This window comes from Zonotrichia leucophrys, chromosome 1 (genome assembly GCF_028769735.1).
Source record: "Zonotrichia leucophrys gambelii isolate GWCS_2022_RI chromosome 1, RI_Zleu_2.0, whole genome shotgun sequence".
Taxonomy (NCBI): domain Eukaryota; kingdom Metazoa; phylum Chordata; class Aves; order Passeriformes; family Passerellidae; genus Zonotrichia; species Zonotrichia leucophrys.
This window is the reverse complement of record NC_088169.1, coordinates 52,149,294-52,176,067: the sequence shown is the minus strand read 5'-3', so window position 1 is coordinate 52,176,067 and position 26,774 is coordinate 52,149,294. Positions and strand designations below refer to the sequence as shown.

The window sequence follows — 26,774 nt, the reverse complement described above, 5'->3', positions numbered from 1 at the left end:
AGCTCAGCTGATTTTGCAACACCAAGAAAAGCTCCTCAATACATTTTTCATCAAGAAAATACACCTGATTTCCACAATTAAAATATGCTCTAAAAAGTACATGAAATTAATAGCATCGTAACAATCACTGGCCTAATTTTTTTTTAAGCATGGACATCTTCTAACAATTAGCGCTGAACTCCTTAGCGGGATCTTTGTAAAAATCAGATCTGATTGCTTCTGACACCACAACGGGAAAAACTTGCACAGCTTGAAGACTTCTAAGATTAAAGTTTCACAGATAATCTGTGAACAGATTAAGAAGTGGAAAAAAAATACCCCCCCCCCCCCCCCCCAGTTAATAGAAACTTCAATAACCTCATTTGTGGGTTTTTTTCAATTTTTTTTTTGTTTTTTTTTTTTTTTTTTTTTACTTTCTGGAATATTTTTAGGCTACTGCTGATATGACATAGAAATTTAGGCCAATTTCTTTGCACCAGATGTTAATCTGAATTCTTCAAAAGGAAAACTATCTATACATATATATATATATATATAGATATAGATACATGTATCTATACATACTCTTCTTACCAAGGGCTCAGTCATTAACTGACACATATTGATGTATCTCAGCACAATGCAAGGACATCAGAATGTACCCCAGGTTTCATGCAGATTCTGCACAGCTGTATGACTACAAAGGAGTTTATCAGACTCACTTCCTTCCATTTTGGCTTTGACTATTGTAAGTTATATACCTTTTGGGGTTGTCAGATTTATCTTTATTTATTTATTCAATTATAGTTTCAATAATGTATGTACTTCTCTATTTACTTTATCAGGTACATTAAAATTGTATCTAAAAGTTGATCCTGGTTGCCAAAAAGAGCTCTCTCTTGGACTGAATGTAGTATTGTCTTAAATGGACATAGTCTAGGACCATGAAAATTGAAATCTGCAGTATCAAAAGGCTAGAGTGTTGATGACCACAGGATGAGACATTCATAACCCAAAGTCCCAGTTCATTCCAACAGTCCCCATCACCATTCCTACAAATGGAAGCAACCTCTATTAACCACATTCAGACGCAGATTTCTTGTCCCATCTCCTCACCAGTTCTGTCATGCTGGCCAGTATTTACAGTGCTAAAGGAAGAGCTTTTCCTACCATGTCCTTCCACAGAACTACCCAAACAGGCATTTGGACATCTGCTGCTGGGCTGGTACCACTCAGGTCTTTTATAGCCAGTGGAAAGAAGCAGATGCCACTTCAAGGTCCATCTGAACGCTCACAGGCATCAACTGCAGGAAGAGGCAAATCTTTCTCTAGAAGATTTCTGCCTGTTTACTGTAAGAGAAACCTAACATGACTGCTCAGATGGCAAGATCTCTTGGGGAGATCCTATACTGGGCTGTTCTTTCTACTTCCCTCTGTCTCAGGCTGAGGACAGGCTACACAAGGAGTAAGACTGCTCCTTATGCTCCGTTTGTCACAATTCATGCCACAATTACTGCTTTCTCATAAAGTCATCATTCTAAAGTTTTCCAATTTGAAGTTACTGAAAGGAATTAATAATGTTGACTAAGGAAAGCTTCAGACCTTTCAGAGTCATAAAGGGGTTTTTCAGCTATATTTAAATTTTCCAGTCATGTTACAGAGTGCTGAGAAAAAAACTGGCTCTAGATCTCTGAACCATTTCCTATCTACCTGAGGTTCAAAGCAGGCTCTGAAAAACATACTATGTGGATGTATCCTCTGTACTCATGTGACCCCCACAGCAGCATGAACAGCTCTGTAGTAACTTTGTAGTAACATACTAAAATTTGGCCCTAAATATGAGCATTTTCTTTCCAATTTTAAAATATTATAGAAATATTCACCACATCATTAGAAAAAATAAATTATATATTCCTGGTATTGAAAACTAGCTTAGCTCAACTTCTCCACTCCCATTCTAGTGTGAAGAATCATTAGCAAATGGTTTATTCCAAACTGCTGCCAGAATTGTTTGGCTTTCATTAATCAAAAGTAATAAGCCAAAACTTAAACAAAACTAGTTAGACAATATATTTATAAACAGTCCATAAAAATATTTTATAGCTGCAAACTTTTTTCCTCTAGTGAAAATATGGCTTCCCCAAATGATTTCTACCCAAAATTAAGAAGCCAAAAAAAAAAAAAAAAAGCCTCTTCCATGTTACATCCTTAAGTATTTTTGGGTAGAGATTTCTTTGTATCAGTAGTTGCAGTGAAGGTATTGCTCTTGCATGATACAGCAGAAAAGAGTCGAATCACTAGCATGGCATGGTGAAGTTGATTCATATAAATGAGAAAGGAAACTGAAAAGACATCATTTTCCTCTAGGTTTGCCAGGAAAATGGATCAATGACCCCCTTCTTTCTAAGGCTACTTGGAATCTTACTGATATTTTAGGTCTGAAATTGTCAAAATATTTTAAGATATACTAGATAAAACTGACCCACTTAAAAGCTCTGTAAGCCTTAATTAACTCAAAAACTGCTCTTCCATGCAATGGCTGAGATACAGAGAGCTCCTAACACAGACCTTGTAATATAATTTATGCAAGAGATCAATTTTTTTACTGTATTACTACTTTACAATTTATTTAATGTTATGCTTGCTGTACTCTGTGCATGCTCAACACATGAAGTTTGCAAAGATTTTTTAACAATGTGTGGCATTGTTTTGCAATAGGTAAAGAAACTCAAAAAAAAGTAGAATGATATGAATTCAAAGTAACATCCAAATCATTATGTTATAATAAATAACAGAAACAAATTTACACTGAAGGGTAGGACTAGAGAGATGAACTTACTCTGAACTCGTTTTAATGAAATATCAACTCAGAAAAAAAGTCAGACTAATGTGACTTTGTTTTCTTGATGTCCCATGTGAAATAAACTTTGAGTGTGAGTATGTTTGAAACACAGCAAATGTACATATTATACACAGGAAGTGTGGATATTTGTGGATGTGAGATAAGCGATGATTGAGGGAATCTTACAAAACCACATTTTTAAGAAAAAACACACAGTAAACACAGCCAATTAAAACATAACCACATATCTTAGTAGCAAAATTATATGACCTCTTGTTTTTAAAAATTTTTTAAATACTTAATTCCTGCAAAAGTCCTCTTCTCTCTAAGGGATGAGATATCTTTTGTTTCCAAATAATCATTAGCCTAACATCTTTTAAACCGCTGCAAAGGCACTACTAATGCTCCTCTTACACTACTGGCAGGGCAATGCTGCAAAATGATGAGCCCTTGCTGGGAAACAGAGATTTGGTATTTTCAGTCTAAACACATCAAAGGAAGCGTTAGAAGAGAAGTCAGGGCAAAAGGGGAAATAGGGTCAATCTACAACTGCATTGTCAGAGTGGGGAGCACAACAATGAAAAGAAAGAGGGGGAAAAAAAGAAAGAACAAGGCAGAACAAAGAAGTGTCCGGGCCTGCCTTGGTTTGTGCTGGGAACTGAGATGTTATAAATTAACAAATAAACAAGGATAGGACAAGCTGTTAGCCAAGCCTCTACAGTATCCAGGCAGAGATGAATATGTGTCTTGACATATGAACTAAATCACCATAATAGGCAAGTCTGAATGTGACACGTATCTTTAAAATATTTGTAAATGCTACAATCACTCTATCCATTGTTCCTCAATTTCTAAAATTCACCTGGTTTTGTTCAAACCAGATTTTATCTGTAAACAGCAGCTGGTTTGGGCCAAATACAACAAACATATTTCACTGTATTTGGTTTGTTGCCATTCTGTTTTATTCTTTCACCAGATAACATGGAAACAGACATCCTGGAAGCTGTGACAGCTATTTAAACAATAATAGATGAATAGAGGTAGCCATTCTCTTGTCTTTGTTCTTAAAAGCAAGTAGGATAAGTTCAGACTAGTCACCAATCAAACTGGAAAATATTGATATTGCCAGGATTTGAAAGCAAGCAATAATAGCTGGCTGAAAAAAACTCTATACAGATTCCTGCCATTCTGTAATCATGTCATGCTTTTTTTGCAATGCATCTTGAGGCTTTCTGTTCTCTGCAAAATATTCCACACGTATTTGTTCCTAACATAGGCTCACTCTTACCATTTGAATGATGAAAGAGGATTCTGATTCCACTTTTTATTACTATAAATCTGGTGCATACATTTTTCTACAATGTAGAAACAATCTATTCCATTTGGCTTAGTATTATTTTGGTTTATGTTGTCAAACACTCTTTAGGACAAAGCTTTATATTTCACTCTTTGTCGCTGTTAGATGTTTCAAGTGTGAGAAACTTTTCTGTTTTAATTGATGCGTAATTCTTGATTTATATTAATGCAAAAGAACAAGGGGTCCCATAATCTCAATTGAAATATTTAATAGTTTCAGGCAGATAAAAACAAAGAAAGAAATGAACAAATAAATAAAATCCTCTTGACCAGTTTCCATACAATTTGGCTGCTTTATAGATTTCGTCTTTCAAGATTAACCCCACATGTAACTGGGGCCAATGCAAGATGACTGTGAAGGATGTTACCAACTATAAAAGGAATGTACTGAAACTTCTATAAAACTCTTATAAATATATCAAAAGAGTTATATGTATATATATTTTATAAGAGTTACACATATAAACTTCTTTTATATTTTTTTTAATCTACAATTTATTTGTAGATAATTTTAATCTACAATTTATTCTACTTATTTTTATACAAACAACAGTTCTCCAGGACACCCAAATACTCTAAAATTAAAACATTTGCAGCTGGAAATCAGGAAGGAATATCAAATATTCAAATAGACTGACTGACCAGTCAATGCTTCTGTAACACTTCAAAGAGGCTGGTGCTCTCACAGTAAATAATACCATTGCAAATGCTGTCCACTGAGTTCTGCTTCTTGGATTGGCATGTTTGCCTAAGGACTTTGGGAGTAGCAGCTCTCTTATAATGAAATATGACTAAAAATTAAAAACCTACATGGAAAGGATCACAGCTATTAAGTTTCTTGAATGTCTATGTTACAGAAATTGGCTTTGCACCTGGTGCAGTTGCATATATTTGTGCAAGTAGGTCTTACAGAACCCATCCATCTTTGTATCAAGTCTGTCATTGTGGCCCATTTTCCCAAGTGGCATGGCTTCCAAATATGTGCACCTTCCCTTGATGTAAAGAACTACACAGGAAGAAAAGGACATAATAACTTCATTTTATGTGTCCACTTTGGAGGTAGGTTCAGGTTGGCAGGACTTTCTTGCCAACAGTAAGACTCATATTTCCTGACAATTCTCTGAGATTTTAACCACTGAAAACTTCATGTACTAACTGGATGCTTTTCCTTCATGGGGAAAAAAATTCAATTAATAAATTTCCAGTATTTCTTTAATCCTTCTAAAGAACATGCAGATTTACAGATGATCTCTGCACATCATTCTTCACTACTGCACAGGATCATTGAGAATACTGCAGTTGGAGTTGCCTCCATAATGGCATATTAGAGGCAGATGGAGAATCAGTTGAACAAAACTTTTGGGATCAGTCTATCTCCAAGGTTTAGTGGTACCCCTTCTATGCTGATACCTTGTAAGCCAACTTACCTATAAGCATAGAGGAGGAAAAAAAGGGATGTATTGCTGGTTGGAATAAGGACATGGAGGGCTGGAAACAGAGAGAACTTGACAAAAGGCAGGGAGTAATCAAGAAGTGAGGAAAGAGAAAGTTGAGATTATAGGGAAGGACACTCATGGTGGCCAAACGCTTTGGAAAGGAATAATAGGAGTGGGATTATGAGGTGAAGGAGGAGAGGAGAAAGACTGCCCAGGAGCAAGAAATTTATATTGACTCAACAAGAAATAAACAAAACAGCTAAACTGTTGTTTTTCACATACAACAGATTTTACACAAATAATTCTTGTGGTATTTCAAGAATTTTAGTTGAATGTAAGTGACATTTACAGCTGTCAAAGCAAATATATAAAAAACATTCTCTAAAGATTGCATATTTTAATTTGTTAAGGAATTATGGGTACAGCATGACTAAAAATGAATGGAAAGAGCTGGTAATAGATATTCAAAAAGCAAAAATGTAATTAGTGGTGATGTTCCAGCTGTGAGGATTTCTTCAGGCTTTTTGGACTAGATCAAGTTGAGTTTATTCTTCATTTTACATGTCCCTAGGAGGGCCTCAGAGTCAATCAGCACAACTTATCTAATTTTCTCTTTCAATAAAAGGATTATTTTAATAACCTTTATCTTATTTTGCAGCCTATTACTGATTAGGGCTGGGTCAGCCAGTATTGGCTTATTTATTTATTCTAAGGATTTCACAATATTCTAGAAAAAAATTATCATTCCTATTTTTAAACAAACATATTTTACCATAGAATGGAATGTTAAAATGCCAATGGTATTTCTGTTCTGTGTACTTTGGCATCATAACACATAACAGGCAAAACAAAAATTACATGGTTTCTCTGTCCCCATAATAAAAAGTATCCTGTTTACTCACAGATTTTTTTCACACAATTTTTTAATGATTGATCACAAAAAAAGAAGGAATGGGATAGTCAGGAATGATTCTGTATGTACCATAAAACACATATAGCTTCAACACCTGACAGTAACAATCATTAACTCTGAAGAAATTAAGAATTTAACTCTAAATTTGTAAAGATGAAATTATTGTTAAAAGATGACATGGTTGTTAAAAAGCTATTCTAAATATTTTTATTACATTTTCACAATATATTAGTATAAAAAGAAGGCATTTTATAATTTTATGACCTGCAGTTTTTAATTGTAAGAACTATACCCATTATTTCTTTTTCAAAGATCCTTATATGATAATGGCAAGAATCAGATGCAGGGTATGGCCATCTGTGCTTTGGGCGCTGTAAAAATATAAATGTATTTTCCTGGTTTATGTCAAACATCCCAATTAGTACTCTGCTAACTCCACTCCACCAGCCAGGCAGCAGAGTGCTAAGAAGAATGTTTGTCAGCTTTGTAGTAATTCTATGAGAACTGCTTAGATGCCTATATGCACACAGAGGGCTCTGCAAATGTGTTTCCCTATGGGTTCACAAGAGTCCTCCTTCTCAGCTTCTTCCAAAGTTGCCTTGAGGGGTGACCACGATCATCTATGCAGTAAAGGGATATTTGGTTAGGACATCAAACCCCAACATTGACAAAACCAGCTATTTAATCTCTTTATTGTGCTGGCTCCCTGATCACATCTCCAGCTTTCCTAATATATGCTGAATCAAATGATCAAGGCAAGTATTTTCAGTCTAAGCTAAATTCCTGATTAACATCAAACTTCAAATTAGGGACTGGACTTTAGGGCTGCATAATGAATGTATTGTAAACCAAACCTCACATTTTCAAAATTATGGACATAAATATGCACAACTCAACTGATAAAAGCAATACACAAGGCAATGCATCCACAGTATGCATACTTATTTTTGTGCTGCCCATTCCTCCCTGTAACTGCCTCCATATGGCTACTGCAAAATGCAGAAAAGAACATTATAGACAATATAACAATTGCATTTTGCTAGATTTTATTGGATCATTTCAACGGCCACATGATTTGTATTAATAATCCTCCGGACATGTTTCATCAAAGTTGAAAAGCGTCTATTATTGGGGGATTTAAGGTGATTTAAAAATAAGGAATATCAACAATATTAGCATTTTTTTCATTGTCGTCTAAAATAACAGCACTCTTTTTTTGTAAATGTAACAGTAGTAAGAAGGAAGTTTTTTATAAGAGCACAGCTGGTAACTTGTAATTCTCTGAAGATGAAGGGTTTATGTTAATTCCTGGAACTGCATTGTATTCACACTACTTTCCTTGGTCTATGTTCAGTTAATATTTCTAATATTCATCCTCTTCAGGAAAAAAACAGAAAGCCAGTGTTTTCAAGCAGTCCATATCTAGCCATGTTGCAATTATGGGGGCCTGAGTATTAATGCTCCTGCTACCTTGTCACATGGCACATGTTCTTGGTAATCTGCTGACAGCATGAATCAGATGCCCAAAAAGAAAATGAATATATGGTAATGACTGAGCAACACTCGTCAGCTGTCATTCATTCAGCAACTCATAACCTGTCCCGTACCCTCATCCCCAGAGTGCTGGCAAGCAGATGAGGTTGACCAAGCATGCTTGGCATCTGGTGTAAAGTGGCAGCACAGAAGTCAGCAGTACTGCAGTTCACAAATAAATGTCAGAGAAGTTCAACAGAGAAGGCAAAAGAGGTTTAAACACTTCTCATTTATGGCAACTTATACTGCTCATCTGTCCCAGCAGAAAAATGTTTATCTGGTCAGAACATGTAAAATTGGATATATTGATTAATATAACTGCTTTGTTTAAGTGAATATTCTTACAGAATACTCTCATGTTTCTTTTCATGAAAATGAGAAATCTCATATTTTGATAAATACATAAAATGTCCAGGAACACTGCTTTTTGCAGAAAAAAAAAAACAAAACAAAAAAATCATATACACTCATATTCTCTTCATTTTCCTGCATGATCATATTAACTGCCCTTAATTTTAATAACATCTTTAACAAAAGGTATACTAGTAATTACCTCTAATATTTGGACTTATAACACAAGGACCAGTGAATAAGATGACCAGCTTAAAATGCACAACAAACAAAACAGAAACATGTTAAGGAAAGCTGTTCCTGAGATTTTGGCTTGCCAAAATTCCTGCCCTGTATGTATTAGTGCCAAAGATGCCAGTAAAATAAAATAATCAGGAACCAAATCAGATGGACTCAGCTGACACAGCTGTATGGGGCTACTGGGCAATAGGTTCAGGAATTTGTGAACACACAGTGAAAAGCTTCAAATGCTTTGGAAATGCAGGGGAAGGAGCTATGCTTTGAAAACAAAGTACTGAAGGGATGGTGCTGGTCCAGGCCTGCCGTCAGCCTTCTGAGAGGTTAAGGGAACAGGTGTTCCAGCATCAGAAGTTCAGCAGAGTGTCCAATCTTTGCCTGGGCACACAAATGGAAACACACACTTTTTACAGGAATATGTGATCTAGTAACTCCAGGTCTTAACTCTCTTCACACCTAATACACCAAGTGTTACTGAAAACAGAAGGATGTGAAGCATCCTGTTTTGACAAACTCTCACCAGGAAGGGTACAAAAGGAGTGAGCTGTCTCAATATCATGAAGCAGAGGCTTCCTTTTTGCAGCTGAAACATCAACTTTTGCATAAAATAGTATATTTAACTCACTTTTTCCAAATTACTGCACAATATTTTTTGTAGCAGATATAATAAACACCCTTAATGCTTCTGTCTATGGAATGGTTCCAGTACTCAGATGCAAATGTTGTAGACAATAATCGATGTACACAGTTTGGATTATATGGTTATGATATCCTAATAGAAATTTGGCTGTCTGCCTTTGGGAGTTCAATATGAGCTTCATAGTTTACAGCATCAGAAACAATCCTTTACAATATTATAGCCACATTTCTCAAACCATTGGCTATACATTATATCCTAATATCTGATTTTCACAGAAATCCATAATAATAAACAAACAAAACTCCTAAACCCCAGAGTGCTCAGAAACAAAATTCAGAATGAAAAGGCATTTTACATCTGATATGATTTCTCTTGCAATTCATTCATCAAACATCTGCAACAAGCTGCCAGAACATGTCCATTAGTGAGATTTCTATGGCATTCACTAGCTTGATGCTCACTGATAGAATAATGTAGAAGTTCTATCTCTAATGTTTTCTGCTCCATTTCAGGCATCCACTTTAAAGTGAGATTTGGCCTGCATATGTTTTCATGTCTTGGAATATGTAATTTATGCTAATATATCAGAATACATATTAGAGAACACAAAAAAAAAATCCTTTATGTATTTATGCATTATGAGTCACATTCAGCACTGATTTAAGATAAAAAATAGTTTGGAGTCATCATGTAACATCAGTTTGGTCTACATTAGCTACAGAAAATTAAAGTATCCTATACAGCAAGCATGCCACACACTTGCCAGTAAATTAAAATCTTTTTTTGGATCCAGTTTAAAACCTTCATGCAAATTAAATATTTTGTTCAGTCTTTTTTCAGCATCATATCATAATATCAAGGAAATATGCCTTGCATCTCCACTATAGGGCCAGCTCTTCTTCCTAATTTTGTTTCAAAACTTCTGTAACTGTTTCAATGTTTATGCCAATAATGTAATTGAAAAATTCTTTATTTTAATCCTGAAGCAATTATAAATGTTATGTAACACAAATAAAACACAAATCCCAAGACCAGTTCAAAGGTTCTCTAAGACTTTACAAAATTTATGTATGCGATAATTGCAAATAAACAAAACAGAAGTCAAAAGATCTTTAGCAATATTGTACTGTGAAAACAGTTACTGTCTAAACAAACTGAAACAGACTGCACAAGCTTTATTATCTCAACCTGATGATATCATTATATATTTAAGGATAATACTTTTATTCTGTATCCCGATAACAGGTTGGCTTTTAGCCTGTCTAGTAAAAAAAAAATCCAAGAGCCACATCAGGAAATGACCACCCTGCATGGTTTTGTGAACTCCTGCACCCAGAAGACTGAGACAGCAACTTAGTGATTTTTTTTTGTTCAGATTTTGAAAAGGAAGTCAGTGCTACTGATGAAAGCTGGTTGCATACCAAATTCTAGTACAATTAGAAAATATTTAGCACAATGAGTTCAAAAGGTAAAATCCAAATTCTTTATTTTCATGATAACTGTCTTTGTCTTCTCTTTGTCCTAGCTGTTGCACAACTCAGCTGATTCTACTACTTCCTGCACTTTCTTCTTACCTCTCAAACACTTTCCTCAGTAGCACTGATTGATTCTAAAGTCTCTTTGTTTCATAGTTTCTTCCCCTTTCAAGAGATGAAGAAATTAGTTTGCTTGTTGAAATTGCAGGACCAGACAAGAAAAAAATGCAATTAGAGAAAAGGAAAAGACTGTGACAGAAATCTGAAGGGAAAAGTCAGTCTAGATTACCTCTCTGTTTACAGAATAAAACAGATCTTGACTTCTTTTCTCCTTATTCATTCTCACATATAAAACTCATTTTCTCATATAAAACTGTGAAAAGAAGATCTGAATCATTATTAAAACAGGTAAGAAAAAAAGAAAATAAGATTTTAAAAATAAATCTTTAATTTATGCTCTTTTTTTACTGTATTTTGATGAAATCATAGCTGAAGTGGTCCTGATTGGATTTTTGCTTTTTTTTTGCCAAAAGTCTCAACCCAACCAAACCAATCAACCAACCAATCAACCAAATAAAACTAAAGAAAATAAAGACATGTTTGCATGGGAACATGCAAACATGTAGGAAAGGTCAACATTAGGTCCAGTGGTTTGAAAGATTTTTCTGTCCTGCTTTACTATGTCTTTTGTCTATAAAGAAGAAACCACTATGCAACATCACACTCTTCACAGAGGGACAAAAGTTGAAACAATGACCTTATCCTATGCTTAATTTCAATTCCTCAAAAGATTAAGAGTACAGAAGACATTTCTAAGTCCAGGACTTGCCTCACAATTCTTGCACAGTGTGCTAAATTTGTTTTTCAGGTTAAGAACAGGACGGAAAAGAAACCCAAGGGAACGTATTCAGAGAAACTGCTTTAACCCTATCACTATTTTTGGATGTTCTGTCTTTGTACAGCATTAAGGGTGGCAATGGACAGTCCCATTATACAACAGATGTTAAATGCTAAGTAAAAAAGTCAGTTGTAAATGATTGATTGTCCTCTTTACTATTTCAAAATAAGCCCTGATTATTTATATAGTTTTGGTCACTGCTTGAAAGCATTATATAAACCTAAACAATTGATCCATTTTTCAATGGATTTTGTGTGTAATGTATTATGTATGTTTTTACATTCTTCTGTGTAAAAGGCCCTGGTGTACAAGAAATGTTTAGAGTTTTGAGTGCTCCACCCAGTCCATATGGTAAGTTTGCTCTGTGTGTGAAACCTACCTTTTTCCACCAGGCCCATATGGCAGGCTTAAGCTAGCCAGGGCCTTCAATCCTCCATAGGGGCCATATGGCAAAGAGAGCTCAGTGAACACTCCTTGACCTTCTATTAATATTTTACATTTCTCTAGCACATGCAGACATATATGAACTGATCAGACTGAGCAGAAAACAGTTGGCTCCTGAAACTTCTTTAGTCACATAACCAGTAAACCTATGACAACAGAGTAATAGATTTGCAATCTTTTTTTTTTCAGTTCTATTAAAAACCTGAGAAGTCAAATGTAAAATTTATCAAATTGTTTTATAAAGTCATCTAATAACTTTAAATATTTTGACAAACTATTATTTAATTATGTTAACAAACTAGTACACATTAATACTGACATTTCACTACTAGTCTTTAATAATACCTTACCAGAATGGAACCAACTCCCTTGGACCCACCTACTAACAAAGGATGCATGCTATAGATAGTGAAAGCATTTATTTCAAGATTCAGCTCTGTGCTGCCCTACTAATAGCAAGTTTTGATGAGGCTACTGCTCTCTTACTGCATAAATGAACAGGCAATAAACAAGAGAAAGAATAACTCTATTGACACTAAACCACGTGTAGAGAGTCACATGTAAATAAGTCACATGTGAATAAGTTACTATTTCTTCCAGTCACAATACCTCTACTCTTAGTAGAGTAAAAGGAAGAGAGCGTGGTCTGAGAGTCATAGTATTTTCCTTCTACTGCCTGTACATTTCCTGAAAACGTAGAATAAGACGTCAGAACATGAGTAAAACAGTTGCATAGGGTTGTATGACAAGGCACATGGATTTAAAATCAAATGAAAAAAAAAATAGCAACTTTAAATCATAATCCGTACTTTCAAAGCAATTATGCTAAAATTGATACATTGTTCTAATGTTTACAACTTAATTCAAAGCTTTGCTGTAATTCTGAAGTAATTTAGGAACCCTCAGCATCTTATTTATACAGGAAAGATGGGAGCAATTTATAACATGTTTATGAAAGCTTTATTGTACCTACAATCTGATGTAAGAAATGTAACAATATTCCCCAGTAGTAGAAATTTTACAAACAAATTTTACTTACTTGCAACTCAGAACATTAGGAAATATAAAAATGATAATATATGGTTCTTATTCACAGGATTTATAGGGCTTTCATCTGGTTTCCTCTTGTTTCAGTTCATGTAAATAACCTCTAGGTTGTCACATGAATATTCAAATATCGCAAAGAAAGATCAGTGTTGAAAATAAATATCATAAAGAATTCAGAACAAGCACGCATGTACACGCTCTCACAGTTTATTTTTGTATATAGAATTTATGTTTTGCTCTGCAAACAATCAATAAAACATAGAAGAGTTTTCCACAAGGAATTTATCTTCTCATTTCAAAGGAGCCAAATAATACGAAGCATTTTAAGAAACTAGAAGTATTTCATTAAAGAATAAAAAAGGCTAACTACTAAGTTCATGCCTCTTCCTCCCATCCTCCTGTTTTTCACCACTGCCAAATACAGCTAAATAAATGGGGGAAAAAAAAGGATCAATCAATTTCAAGGGTTAAAAAACATGGCCCCAAACTCTTTTGACTCTGACTTTCCATAGTATATAGCTTCAGTATTCATTTATCCCTTTTGTTTCAGTAGCTCTTTTTTTCATATGTTCTCTACATATTGTCTTTTTCATGTTCCGTTTCGGTTTCCAATTTACAACGTATAGAAACAGACTTCTAATTTTTGTATAATTTTTGTGTATTTGCATAATTGCTCATGAAAGCAGATATACAGAGCTCACTTTGTGGTCAGTAGGGTTTAGGGACAGCCTAAAAGAGATGAAGGGTAGAATTCCCCTGTCTGGATTATCCAGTGTGCCATGGAAGAAGCACTCTCTAGACAAGGACCAAATTCTCAACACAATGAAGAAGAGAAGGTAGGTATCCATCAGAGGCAGCTCTTGGACAGCACCTAAACTTTAGCAGCAAGATTCCCCATTTTGAGGATTCTGAATGCACCATCTTCATTCCATGAATCACACAAAGAACTAAGAGGACTATTTTAGTGGCCTGTGTTTCAACAGTATAGATCCCACTATATAATTTGGAATGTAATAGAAAGGAAGATACATTTTTAGATAAATAGAACAATCAAATGTTTATTTGTTTAATGGAATTTAGAAATGGAGAATCTAGTCATAATTAAAATTATGATGCTCCTAAATCTTTGTCATGTTAGTATAGCTCACAATTTCAAAGACATTCTTATAAAAGTATAAATTGTAATCTTATGCTTTGTACTTTCTTACTGAATCAGCAGCTTCCTCTTTCAGGAGTACATGTTAAATTAATTGATCATCTCAATTAAATTCTTTATACATACATATAAAGTAAGAAAAGCAAAGAACTTGAATTCATAAATATAATTCAGTGGGATTTTGTTAAAGTTTAGATGTATAGATTTGTATTTGAAATCCTCTGAAGGTTACAGGGTGAAACCTTCCAACAATATCTCCAAGTCTTCAGGGACCAAATCCCATTACGTGGAGTTCAGTGAAGAGGGTAAACACTACCATAAAGAAATACAAATTGCACATATTTCCCATTTAGCCGGTGTCACAGAAGTTCACCATTTAGAATTCTAACCAGTTAGGACTTATTCTTGGAGGTCAAGTACCTTGTGAACCTTGTCATCTCACTGATGACATCATATCCCATCCATCAATTCTTTCAGGAGCACACTTGCCATCTGCTCAGCACGCTATAATAACTTATTAGACATATTCACAGGGTAACAATCTGTACAATGACACTGTTATCTTAATGCTGGCACATAGAGAGATAGCAGCCATCGTTCCCCTGTCACAGCACAATTATTCTACCTTCTAACTTTAAAAGAGAAGTTACTTTGATATTTTAACGTCCTATTAAATCACTCAGAAAACAATGAATTCTCATCAGATATATGTTTAGGATTTTGTGGAGTTTTTTTGACTGGACACTGATAAAACGAGGCTATGGCACAAAATACCAAGTTCAGTTTAATATAACTACTTTTTACCTTGAAAGTTTCTGTAGTCATGCTCATCCTTTAGAGTGCAAAATAAATAAAAGCACCTACAATACAATCATGTACATACAAGCAGCACTGAAATCCAACTTAGTCTTTGCAAAAATATTGACTTTCTAGATCTAATATTGCTTTTCATCTACCTGTCTTAAAACATCTATTCTTTCTAACAGCAATTGCTAGGTAGAAATAAAATATGCAGCCAAAGTGCTAATACTAAACCTTAGCACTTTTTGAAATCTAAAAGCAATGTGAAATTTCATAGATGTCTATATATATTTCTGCAGCTTTTGTAAAGCACGTTAATACCGAGCATGCTTAGCACAGCTGTTGTCACAGCACTTCTGACTAAATAGAAGTCCACTATAAATCTCCCTTGACCTCAAAAAATATTTTCAGAAAAAGGGCAATATTTATTTTGCATTACACAGGATTCATCCTCTGTTCCTTCCTTTGGCTCGTCATTTATTCCAGCTTACACTGTGATCAACATTGTACTAAAATAAAGTCAAGTACAACAGCCGCTCTCTGCCCATCAAAACTCACAGACGTCTGCCAAGCACTTGTAACAGCTGGTGTTACATTAATTAGTTTAAACTATTTATTTCATCCATCTCCAGAGCAGATTGAGCAAAAACATTAGAGATTATTCTAGCATCTGTAAGTGCCCTGCAAACATTAACCAACCAAAGTTAAAATATTAGTCATTAACTTACAGTATATGTAAGACTCTACACATTTATTGTACATTTTTTAAAAATCTGCAGCTTAGCATAGCTCTAGGAAGTTTTCTTTCACTGCCTTTTTAAAAATCTGACTTTAAACTTTTATAAGACTTTGTGCCCATAAAGTTTCTTTCAAAAAAAAAAAATTATTACTAGAAAGCTATTATAATTCCTGGCAGCATGGACCATTAAGCAATATATGACAGGGACTGGGTGACTCAGTGGATTAGTCAGAGGTTTTATGTCCACTGTTGGAATCCAGCCCTAAATACGGTGATCAAAACAGTGTTATCAAATGGTTGTAAAAATCTCAATTAAAATCACTCCTATAGCATCTCCTAAGTTTTTAGTGGACAACATAATAGTTCTTTCACTATTGACAGAGTTCTCACAACTATCTTTTTTCTTTTAATAGGCTGAGAATGGATGCTGGCAGAAGAATGTTGATTATAAGAGGTCCTAATGCCACATTCCCTACTGAAATGGCTCAGAAACAGGAGCCAATGCAAGGATGGCAGGAGTAGGCTCACAGCCACTGTCCGTGGGCTCACCTCCATCAAAAATATAAAGCTTCCAACCTTGCTCAATGAAATGAAATACTTAATGTGAGAATACTGATTTTTAATGCTTAGGGCACAAAAAGGAAATTAAAGTCCTGTGCAAATGCTTAAGGGGTAACTCCTTCCTCAAAGAATTCATCTGTAAATAAGAACAGAGGGAAGCAGAGGCACACAGTTGTGAAGTGCTTTGCCCAAAGTCACACAACAGGTTATTGGCAAAGCCTGAAGAACAATCTAAATCTCCTGACTCCCACCTCGTTCAGGTATACTGCTTCATGAGTTTTCCCAAACAACATCAAAATCCAGTAGTTCGCTTGCAGAATAAAAAGCAGGTTCATGCATATATAAAGTTTATTAGAATCAGACCCTTATATGTTAATGTCCTCAAGACTGATGAGATTTTTTTTCAGAATTATAACATTAAATTGTATATTGTAATAATAATTTTTAAAATTTAGTTACTGAAATTAGCATTCAATTTAATTAAATGCAGCTAAAAATAGTATTCTATTTTATCAGTTTGGAAAGCTACATCTACCCTCAAAATATTTGCATTTGCAAACAAAAAGAATTAACAGATTCAGTTTCATTATCTGAACAGTAAAGTGAAAAAAGCATTCTGACATTTATGTTAAGAAGCAACACAGATCCTGATGCTGTGATATTTCAGCTCTTTAAAGCTCTTACCGCTTGCTATGGCTTTCTGTGGCCATGCAGAAATGACTGCAAGTGATGGAAATTGAAGCAAAAGCTATCATCTATATTCACTTTCCAGTCCTATCCTTTCTCCCCGAAACAAGATTTTTTTTCTCTTTGCTTCATTTGTTATATCTCTCTTTCTCTCTCTGCATGTGTGTATGTGAATACATGTATGTGTATGCATGCATGTATGTACTTATGCATATATTTAGATACTTACTGGGATTTTTACCACCCACTGCACAGTGGCTCCTCTGACTTACTCCCCCAGCCAAAAAGGCAGGGGCATAGTTAATGCCAAACTTGCTCCAGACCATGCAAGTGAAAGTGCCAAAGCATATATAAGAATGGCCTCCTCAAACAATACTAACAGCTCTTTTTCATGCTTACTCTTTATTGGCCTCGACAGACAGCAAGAGACAGACACTCTTTTCTATTCTTAGGTTCTTAGAATTTATAACATGCTACATCTGCCACATATCTGTTGGGTTACATGGGTTCTGCTATTCAATTATCCATTTTCATTTTTATTTTTAGTACAAGGACCATTGTTGAAATAACTTGTTGGACAGCCTGTTCTTAAAAGGCAAAACTCATAACAATCACAAAACTTGTGATCAGATGAGACAGTGTTCTGACTTAAATCCTCTCTTAGAAAAAAAATTGTATTACCCTAGTTCTTCCCACTTCTAAAAAATAACCTAAAAAGGTATACTGAATCTCATCACAGAATAAGAAACACCTGATTATTTAATAAATGCCCTTCAAATGATTAATTTTAAAAGCCTGTTTTAATTGGGGTTCTTAACTAATGCTAACTTAACTAACAGATCTCCAGGTTCTATTTTCATTTACACCACAACTGAGGTGCAAACCAAGGCAGCAAGGGCCCTCACAGAGACCTCAACTCCCCCTTCAAAATGAAAGAGTACATTTCATTACAAAATCTCTGTGTATAAGATTTCTTGCATTCTCATTTTTTTCATTAGTATTACATGCTCAATTTTTATTTTCTAAATACAACTCCAATACAACTCCATTCAACAGGAAAATGTTAGCATGCTCCCAGTTCAATATTCTGCTTTACCTCTTGCAGTTAAAATGTATAAAAGCTACTGGCCAATTTGGATTTTTTTTCTTCCTCTCTTTATTTTTCATTGTAAAATTCTTCTTTATGCAATAGCAAAGTTAATTGCTAAACTTTGTTACAGAACCCTTTGTTCTTGCTGAAGTCACTTTGCTTGTCTCTCCTACTGTAAGGACACCAAATCCTAAAAGCTGGCAAGAATGCATATGTTTATTTCACCATTGCTCTGCAATTACTGAATGCCACTTAATTATAGCAACAGATGCTCGAGTGTAGGAACCAGAAAAATCAAACGCCTCATTTCCAGGTTATTTTTTTCCATTGCTTCTGCCAACAGCAGATGTGTGAGCCCCTTGTGCTCTGGCGTAAATACTTATCAAATCCTAACAGGTCACCTATGTCACAAACAACATTTCAGATGCAACTGTTTCACCTGATAATAGGCTCTGAAAATAAAACTGTGAGCTGTAAATACAATGTATTCGGAATGAAATGCCATAATGTGAAATTGCTTTTTCTCCAGCTACAACAGAAGTCCTTGACAGTTTTTGGCAGTGATAAATCACCCTCCCATTAATTGTCTCCTCTCTCATTGTGAGGTGAGCTGCTAAAAGGGGCAGTCAACAAAAATGACTTAAAGGACAAATTTTGGCAAAAAGACAATGAAGAAATCTGTCATTGCTAAGCCTCCAGTAAACTGTCATGAAACAATCAAAATATATGTAGCTGAAGTGTTTATGTCTTTGTTAGAAAGGTTATAGGATGACAAGTTTATAGTTAAAACAGGAAGCTTAGAGGGACCAAACTTGCAGGCCCTTGAGTCACCATTTCTCCAAGCGTGTTCTTTGAAATGGTATGCAAATCCTATTAGGGCTTCAGTTTACACCGTGTTTGATAGTCTTAACGACCCTATTTTCTGACTTTTCTCCCCCCTCACCCCAGACAACAGAAAGTCCCTGCGAAGCCATGGCACTGGCTATAGTAATTCTTGCCCCCAGTCTGAAGATCCTACCTTCCAGTGATTTAAGCCAGAGAAAAAGACACTTAGCACCGCACAGACTCTGACTTTCCTCGTAACCCCTCCAGCTCCTGGTGTGCTAATCTGAGCAAGACCCTGTCCCTGAGTGGTTTCCACGCTCCCAGAAGCAGCTTTCGCTTGCTGCAGAGCAGGCAGCACTGCCAGCACCCACGCGCGGGCCCGAGAGCGAGGCGTGCGAAGCCATGTCTGCTACCTTCCCCTCAGAAATGGCACTCCCCATGACTCAGTCACCTCGCCTGGCTCCCGTCTGCAAAAACCTCTTCCCTGCTGCAACTCTTCTACAGACAGAACAAACCAGAAGCTCTTGCCTCAGGATTTTGCTCTGTAGGAGAAAGAGTTCAAAATTTGGCACTAATTTAACTTTTTTTCTTTTTTTTTTTTTTTTTTTTTAGGGCTGCTAATATGTGAGATGCAGGGAGATGGCTACCAGTCTTTCCTGCCCTCAGACTCCCCCACCTCAGGGGCATTCAAACAGCAGATGGTATTTTTAAAGACCACAGGTTAGCCCTTCATGTAGGAGGGGTAGGGGATGCTTGTCAGATCCACACCTCCAGAAAGAGCAACATTTCTCCTTTTAGAAACAACATGATGCTGTCATTTTATAATTAAGGTTGTTGTTTTTTTATTATTTCATTTGATGAGACTGGGAAGGGAAAGTATTCTGAGAACTAAAAAAAAGGAAGAAGAAATTTCTGTTTACCTGTCAGCAGATGGTTGGAAATTTACCATAAGCAAGGTTAGAAAATGATTTGTTACTAATATGCCTGTCAAGGGCAACGTCTGGAGTTTGGTTTTATATTTATGTTTGTAAGAAAATTACAATATAAATATAAATGAGTTGCATCAGGTATTTAAACTAGACTGGACAGGGCACTAGAAAATATATGTCGGGAACATTTCCCGCACCAGCAGGAAGATGAACTAGGTGACCTAGCATGTCTTTTCCACCACAGACTCCTACCATTTCTGTATTAACCAAGGATGATTGATACCAAATATCCCTTTATGCTACTACCCCTTTTCATTTTGCTGCATATTTGTATGCTTCTAGGGGAGTTGATATTTTAGGAGAGCAGCTATGGGGAAGTACTGAAGGGGATTCTTCATCCCGATGGCTGAGAACTGAGGAAGGTCACACAATAGCTTGTGTAGCCATAGCAGCTTTGTTGTCATGGCATGAGAATCCTACGCCAGTTCTTCTACTTTTACAAAGGAGCAGTCATCTAACATTGTGAGGTGTTTAATGTAAAGCCTGCTTTTTTGACATGGTTATCACTAGCTATTTTGTGTCCAGACATTTACACAGACCTTGTGTTATCCGTGATTTATCCCCAACCCATGTTCCTCAATTGTGCTTAAACATGGTTATAGTTGTAGTAAATCATATGTTGAAACACACAACTAGAAGGAAGGAACCATATAGTTATCACTAGCACTGGGACATTAAACAATAATACTCCACTGAGCACCAGCACCATCAACAAGTTTCTATCAGCCTGGTCCTGCAGTCCTAACACAGGTATGTCCCCTTTCCCCTCATCCCCGTCTTCCATTTGGAACTCTTTCAGCAGTCACTTAGAGACCACATTATAGGGTCTCTGAAGTCTGAGAATTACTACCAGCTCAAATTTTAAAAACCAAACCAACCAACCAAAAAAAGCCAAGTCTCAACATACACTTTGGAAGAATACTCTGAATTTTGCCAGGAAATTACACAGCTTGTCTTTCAAACTGAAAAAAACCCCATAGTGACAGAGTCTATATGAACATTATATTAAAAGCTAAGAATAATCCAAAAACAGGTGGAAGAGATTTCAGGAGACAAGAGCTGTCTTCTAAAAGAAAATGTAGACTAATCAGGAGAAAACTGAGAAATTTCAGAGATTCCTAGGTATGCTCTAATCGTGTGTGACTTAAATTTTGATAAATGTACTCTGTGTACATAAAACATCTCTTGAATGACAGAGAAGGAGAAGAAATAAAGTGATTGAAGTTTTTTGTTTTCCTTTTTTTTTTTTTTTTGGTGATGAGCCAGTTTGAGAGCTTACTGTGAGCATATGGAGATAGCATATTTGCAAGTCCATCTCTGGAGGATTGCAAAAGGCCCTTAGCTTGTGAAAAACAGCAATGTTATTTTTTTTAACGTTCCCTATATTTAGAGATTAAATCGCTCACTGCACAAACCCATTTGGAACAGGCGAGAAGGTGAAAAGGATAATCAGTACAGTCACTGGTCCGTGTTTCCTAAACGCTTTTGAAAACATTACTGTGTGCAGGCATAAAATTAGCGGCAGGACCTTAAAAAGGCTGGCATTTAGCATGACTTTTTGGAAAGTGACACCCTCATTTTTTTCTTGTAGGATATCATTAAATTTCAATCGCCCTATGGCAGTGCCTTTCCATTAATAACCAATTCACTGTGTCACTTTGGCTCTCCTTTGAAATAATGAGCCTTTGCTTCGCTTTAATAAATTTAAACATATTCTCAAGGCCAGGGAAGATAGGAAACCGCAGATGGGCTGAGAAAAACACGATTCATAAATCCTTAACTGCCTGAGATCGTTGAGAGCAAAACAAAGTAACACTCGTAAAATATTAAACAATCCCAGCTGTATGAGTGAAGCTTCATTAACAAAAATGGACTATTTACTGCCTTCAACAGAGCCTGTGGGTGGAAAGATTCAGAGAAATCTTCTTTAGAAAAACACTGTCATCCTCATCTTGATTCTTTAAGCAACTGATGGTATGGTAGATACTTATTTTGCATGGCCATATGCAGAAACATTTTAGCAGAAAATTAATGATACTCTGATTACATTAAATACCACAAATCATGCTTCATCATATAAGCAGGAGTGAAAGAAAACAGAGGAATTTAGCAGATATTTTATCCTTGAAGAATTCACATGCCGATAGAAGTAAAACATGACAAACTTTATTTAAATCATAAGGGACTTCTCTAGCACTCTAAAGTAAACACAGCAGTATGAATAACAGCAGAGAAATCAAGCAATGCCATTGCTTCTGCTGGGAAGATTTGGCTATTTATTCTATGCTGTTATACTTCTTCTTGCTTTAACCTTTATTAACATGCAGCTGATTTCGTTTATACACCTATTTGGTACAAAAGGAGAAAAGTCTTTTTTTCAGGCTTTCATGTCTACCATTTATTGAAATTTGACCAGAGTTCTGCTCAGGTAAGGAAGGCAGGCTCTGACTTTGGTTTTAAGTACACAAAGCCAGACACTTAGATACATGTAGCTGATTTTGTGCTGCCCAAATCACTTACACAAACTCCCGCTGAATTAAAGGAAGAAGTTGTGAAGAAGACAGCTCTTGCCTCTCAGGTCTGGCTCTCACTCCATCAGTTCTTTGCTCTGCCTCCCTGTCAGTCCTGCCACTTCTTTTTCCTCACCAGCTCTGAGGCACTGGGGACATTCTTTCCAGCTACAACTTCGACATGTACCCCCAACAACAGCAGCCTACACGTTCCTAAATCCCCTTTCAAGTTCTATTGAAACTTAAATTAAAGCTAACAAGGTTTATTTATTATTACAAATTTGGAAGATTAGGAAAATAGCCATAAGGATAGCACAGAATTTTTGAAGTGTCTACAGCAAGAATAACCTTTCATGGTATCATGGAGGGTTTTTTCTAAGCCAAGAATTGCATACAAGTTTAAAGAAGAATGGAGATCAGTGTCAGTTTACTAAATGCTAAGAACCTGGAAGCTCTATCTCTAAAGACAAGCTGACAATTGAGTGGACAGAATGTCAATACTTCAAACATTTCAAGGGTAAAAATATTGCTTTTTACAATCTGTGTCATATTTAATGCAAGGAAAGAATTTAGATTTTTGTTTCTTTTGCTGGCTGTCAGCTTTTTTCCCCTTTTATCCCAGTGAAGAGCATAATTAGAGTATTTAACACAAATACATTGTGCATTTTTTTTTCCCCTAGGAACAATAGTTTCAGCCTAAATGCAAATATGAACATAATAATTTTTATATTTTCTATTTTATGTTATATTTTACTTAATCCACACTTTAAACGAAAATAAACCACCAAAATTCAGTTTATTTATTTAAAGATGCTTCTCTTATCTGTGAGAACCATTATCCTTTCTTAACACTCGAGAGGGCATTTTGACCCCTGCAGAGCCATTTCTCTTTCCTGTTTGAAAGCCTAGGAATGCACTTAGCCCCCATGGCTCCCACTGCCTTCGGTGGAAACCCTGAGCACTGCTCAGGAGTTATCACCCTATAATCATTAGAGCAGTCATTTCTGTGCTTAGCAGACCTTCACTGTAGCTGATTTGTATAATCAGGGTTAATCTGTTCTGATTGCAAACATCCACACCGTAAAGTTTGAATGCATTCACACCGATGCTCACTCAGCACAGGATGCCATCAGCACTTCCACAGAAATACACTGTGGGATTTCTCTTTGGTTTTAGGGGTGACTCCATCCAGCATAAGTAAAGCTGCTGTTCCCTTCCTTCCCTTGAATTTGGGAAGAACTTAACTTGCTGTATCATATATGAGAAGGGATGGGGTAGAAAACGCAGTGGGGTAAAGCACTGCAGTGTTAGCAGCAGCAGTGAGCTCTAACAGCAAGGTTACCTGGCTGCATGAAAGCAGCAATTAGGCTCTCTACAATAACAACCTCAGACAGACTCAGAAAATAAAAATGTATTTGCCCCAAAGATTTTAAGTGTTGGCAGTAGAAAGGCTTTAGGTGACATGTTGTATGATCCAATCCAGCAGAGAAAGCATTTATTTTTTTCTCTACACACCAGGACTTGTTACTACTAGTTTCAGCCTCTGCTTTCAGAAAATAAAAGAAATTTTAAAACCTAATCTTATTGGAGCAATCAGGAAATAGTGTAAACCCCCCAAATTTCACAGTCACTTGCAATTTAAACGGTAAATATAAGACAGTCAGAAATTCATTTTCCTTTCATTTAATGAAATAAGTGAAACTTTCCCTTTAAGCATATATGAAAAAATTAAATCTATGAACATAATTTTCTAATGCCCCATTCCTGCTGCAGGGTTTTTTTTCTGTTATTGTAGAATTACTACAGACTGAATGCTTCCCAATTTACAGTCTTGCAAACTAATATATAGAATGGCAGGTAATGTTTCCACAGATTTTTCCTACTGATGTGCTAGTCGTGCACACCAGGGCCTTTTTGCAAAGGATACTTTGGTGTCAGTCCTATCCATGTAAGATTCCCCTACTAGGAGTGTCTATCAGAATAACTTACTGGGTTTTTTTCTGATGTAGATACTCATCTACTCATTACTAAACTGAACTCACTAACTTAATTCTCAAAAACAACCAAAGAGCCAAAGGTTAATGACTTTTGGCCACTATCAGTTTGCAGTAGGCTTGGACTGGCCACCTAGAAGTGAACAAAACCCACCAAAAACAAGTCCTCTATGCTCCATTACCAGTGCTTTGAACCATCCAGTCACATGGATTTTGATGTTTTGAGAGGGTGAAAAGAATGCAGATTGGCATGAGAATACCACATTAATTCAGCAGTTAAATGGTTCTTTGAGAAGATTCACTGACAGAAAAAAGCAAAGCTGTCTTTCTAAGCCCTCATCCTCTTTGGACCTATACACATTTTCTGTGAAAAGTTGATTCTTTTCCCTTCTTCCCTTTTTTTTGTTTTTTTCAAACAGCCTTTTATCATCTAACATGTGAAACAATTGTAATGTGAGGCATGTGAGCAGAGAGCCTTTGCCACTGGGCCCTCATAAATCTTGCCAGTTCCCAGTGAACAACACCAAATATTTGCAGCTGAGGAACATTTGGTCTGGCTTAAATTAACATATCTCAGCAGTCAGAAGTCATTAAGCTTTGCCAGTGATTTGAAACCATTTTTCCATTTCAAAAGCGACAGTGGCTGTTACTTATTTTTCTGGATGAAGAAGGTGGTAAGGAACAAAAGCAATGAAATGAAAATGGGAGATACTAATGAAAAAAAAAATGATAAAAGGGCTTTGAACTGCCTTTGGTAAATTTGTTATTAAGACTCCTTTTAAATAGCAGAGCACTTACATATAAGATCAAATAATAATTCAAGATGATACACATTAATTTCAGTGGCAAATTATGTGATTTAAAGGCTGTGAAAATGTATACTTATTTTCTTCCTTAATCCCTTGTGAATATAGGCACTATCAATTTTAAAAGCTGATGAAAGCTTTAAATGAAAAACAATAATCCAACCTTTTTCAATTAAAGGCTGAAAGTGGATTAAGTACTGGGGTAAAAAAATGTGCTGTTGTGCTTTTCAAAGATCACTTCTGATATGCTCTGTTCAGATGCAGAGGGCTGGAAAAACACCTCAGATCTGAAAATACCAAAATAATTACAAGCAGACAGAAAAATTATTGGTTTTAATGTAGGTAAAATGGGAGTTCAGATCTTCCAGACTTGTTATTTCTATATTATTTACATGACACATAACTCCTGTTCAGTTGGTAAATAAGTCATCATCTGAAAGATGATTCATGAGAACCACCCAAGGCCCGACTTGTCAGAAAAAAAATCCCCAACACTTCCCCACATTTATGCTTACTAGTCTAAAATTATACAACTCTGTCAGAAATCATGTCAAAAATGTTTCATTACAAACTCTGAAAGGTGTTTGCCAATTTATAACAAAATAAATATTGCAAGAGATTTTGATATGCACACTGATTGCAATGCAGTTATGATTTCTGACTTATATGTGAACAGCTAAACTGAATGTACTTATTCAAATTAATGGTAATTATAATTTTTCAGCCTCCAATTAGTTTTATTGATAAAGTTTTAATAGACTTGAATGTTTAAAACCCATGTTACTTTGAGAAGATACTGACTTACACTCAAAAGCATTCAAGTTTATGAAACACTACTAAAGACAACCCTTCCATTTGAGAGTTTTCTAAGATTTTCAAACTTTTTTAACTCTCTGCAGCTTTAGAAAAATCGGTTATGTGTAAAAAATAGATATTCTATTAACCAAACCTGAAAGACAAAGAGTTCTAAAAAGAAGACATTTACTGCTAACTACGTATGCGAGGTTGCCAGGATAGCTAAATAACTAATAACTAATTTTCTACAACTACAACTAATTTTCTAAGGGGGCTTTTCTTTAGGGAATTTTATTTTAAAAATAACAAGTAATGGTAATAAAAAAGTCTTCTACTAAAAGCTTTTGAAAATAGAAATGGTCTGCATTATCAGATATATATATATATAAAATGTTATATAAAAGGAATTCTATGATTCCTATACTTGAACAGAGAGCAAACCATGGCATACAAATACCCAAATAAGACCTGAGTGTTTGGGAATATGAAAATACTAGAATAAATATATTCTCAGATATATATATATATATATATATATATATCTCAGGGGTTGTATTTTTCTTCTCCCACAAGAACACAATAAAATGAAGCAAGCATGTCATTTATTCACTACTTCTCTTCAGGTCATGTTATAGCTGAAAAACAGCAGAGGAAAACCTTTGACATGTTT

General features: G+C 35.6%; 1 protein-coding gene across 4 annotated transcripts in view; it reads right to left on the bottom strand.

The window, feature by feature from the left end:
• DACH1 (dachshund family transcription factor 1) overlaps positions 1–26,774 on the bottom strand; it is a 352,274-nt gene that overhangs the window by 50,242 nt on the left and 275,258 nt on the right. The window lies entirely within an intron of this gene.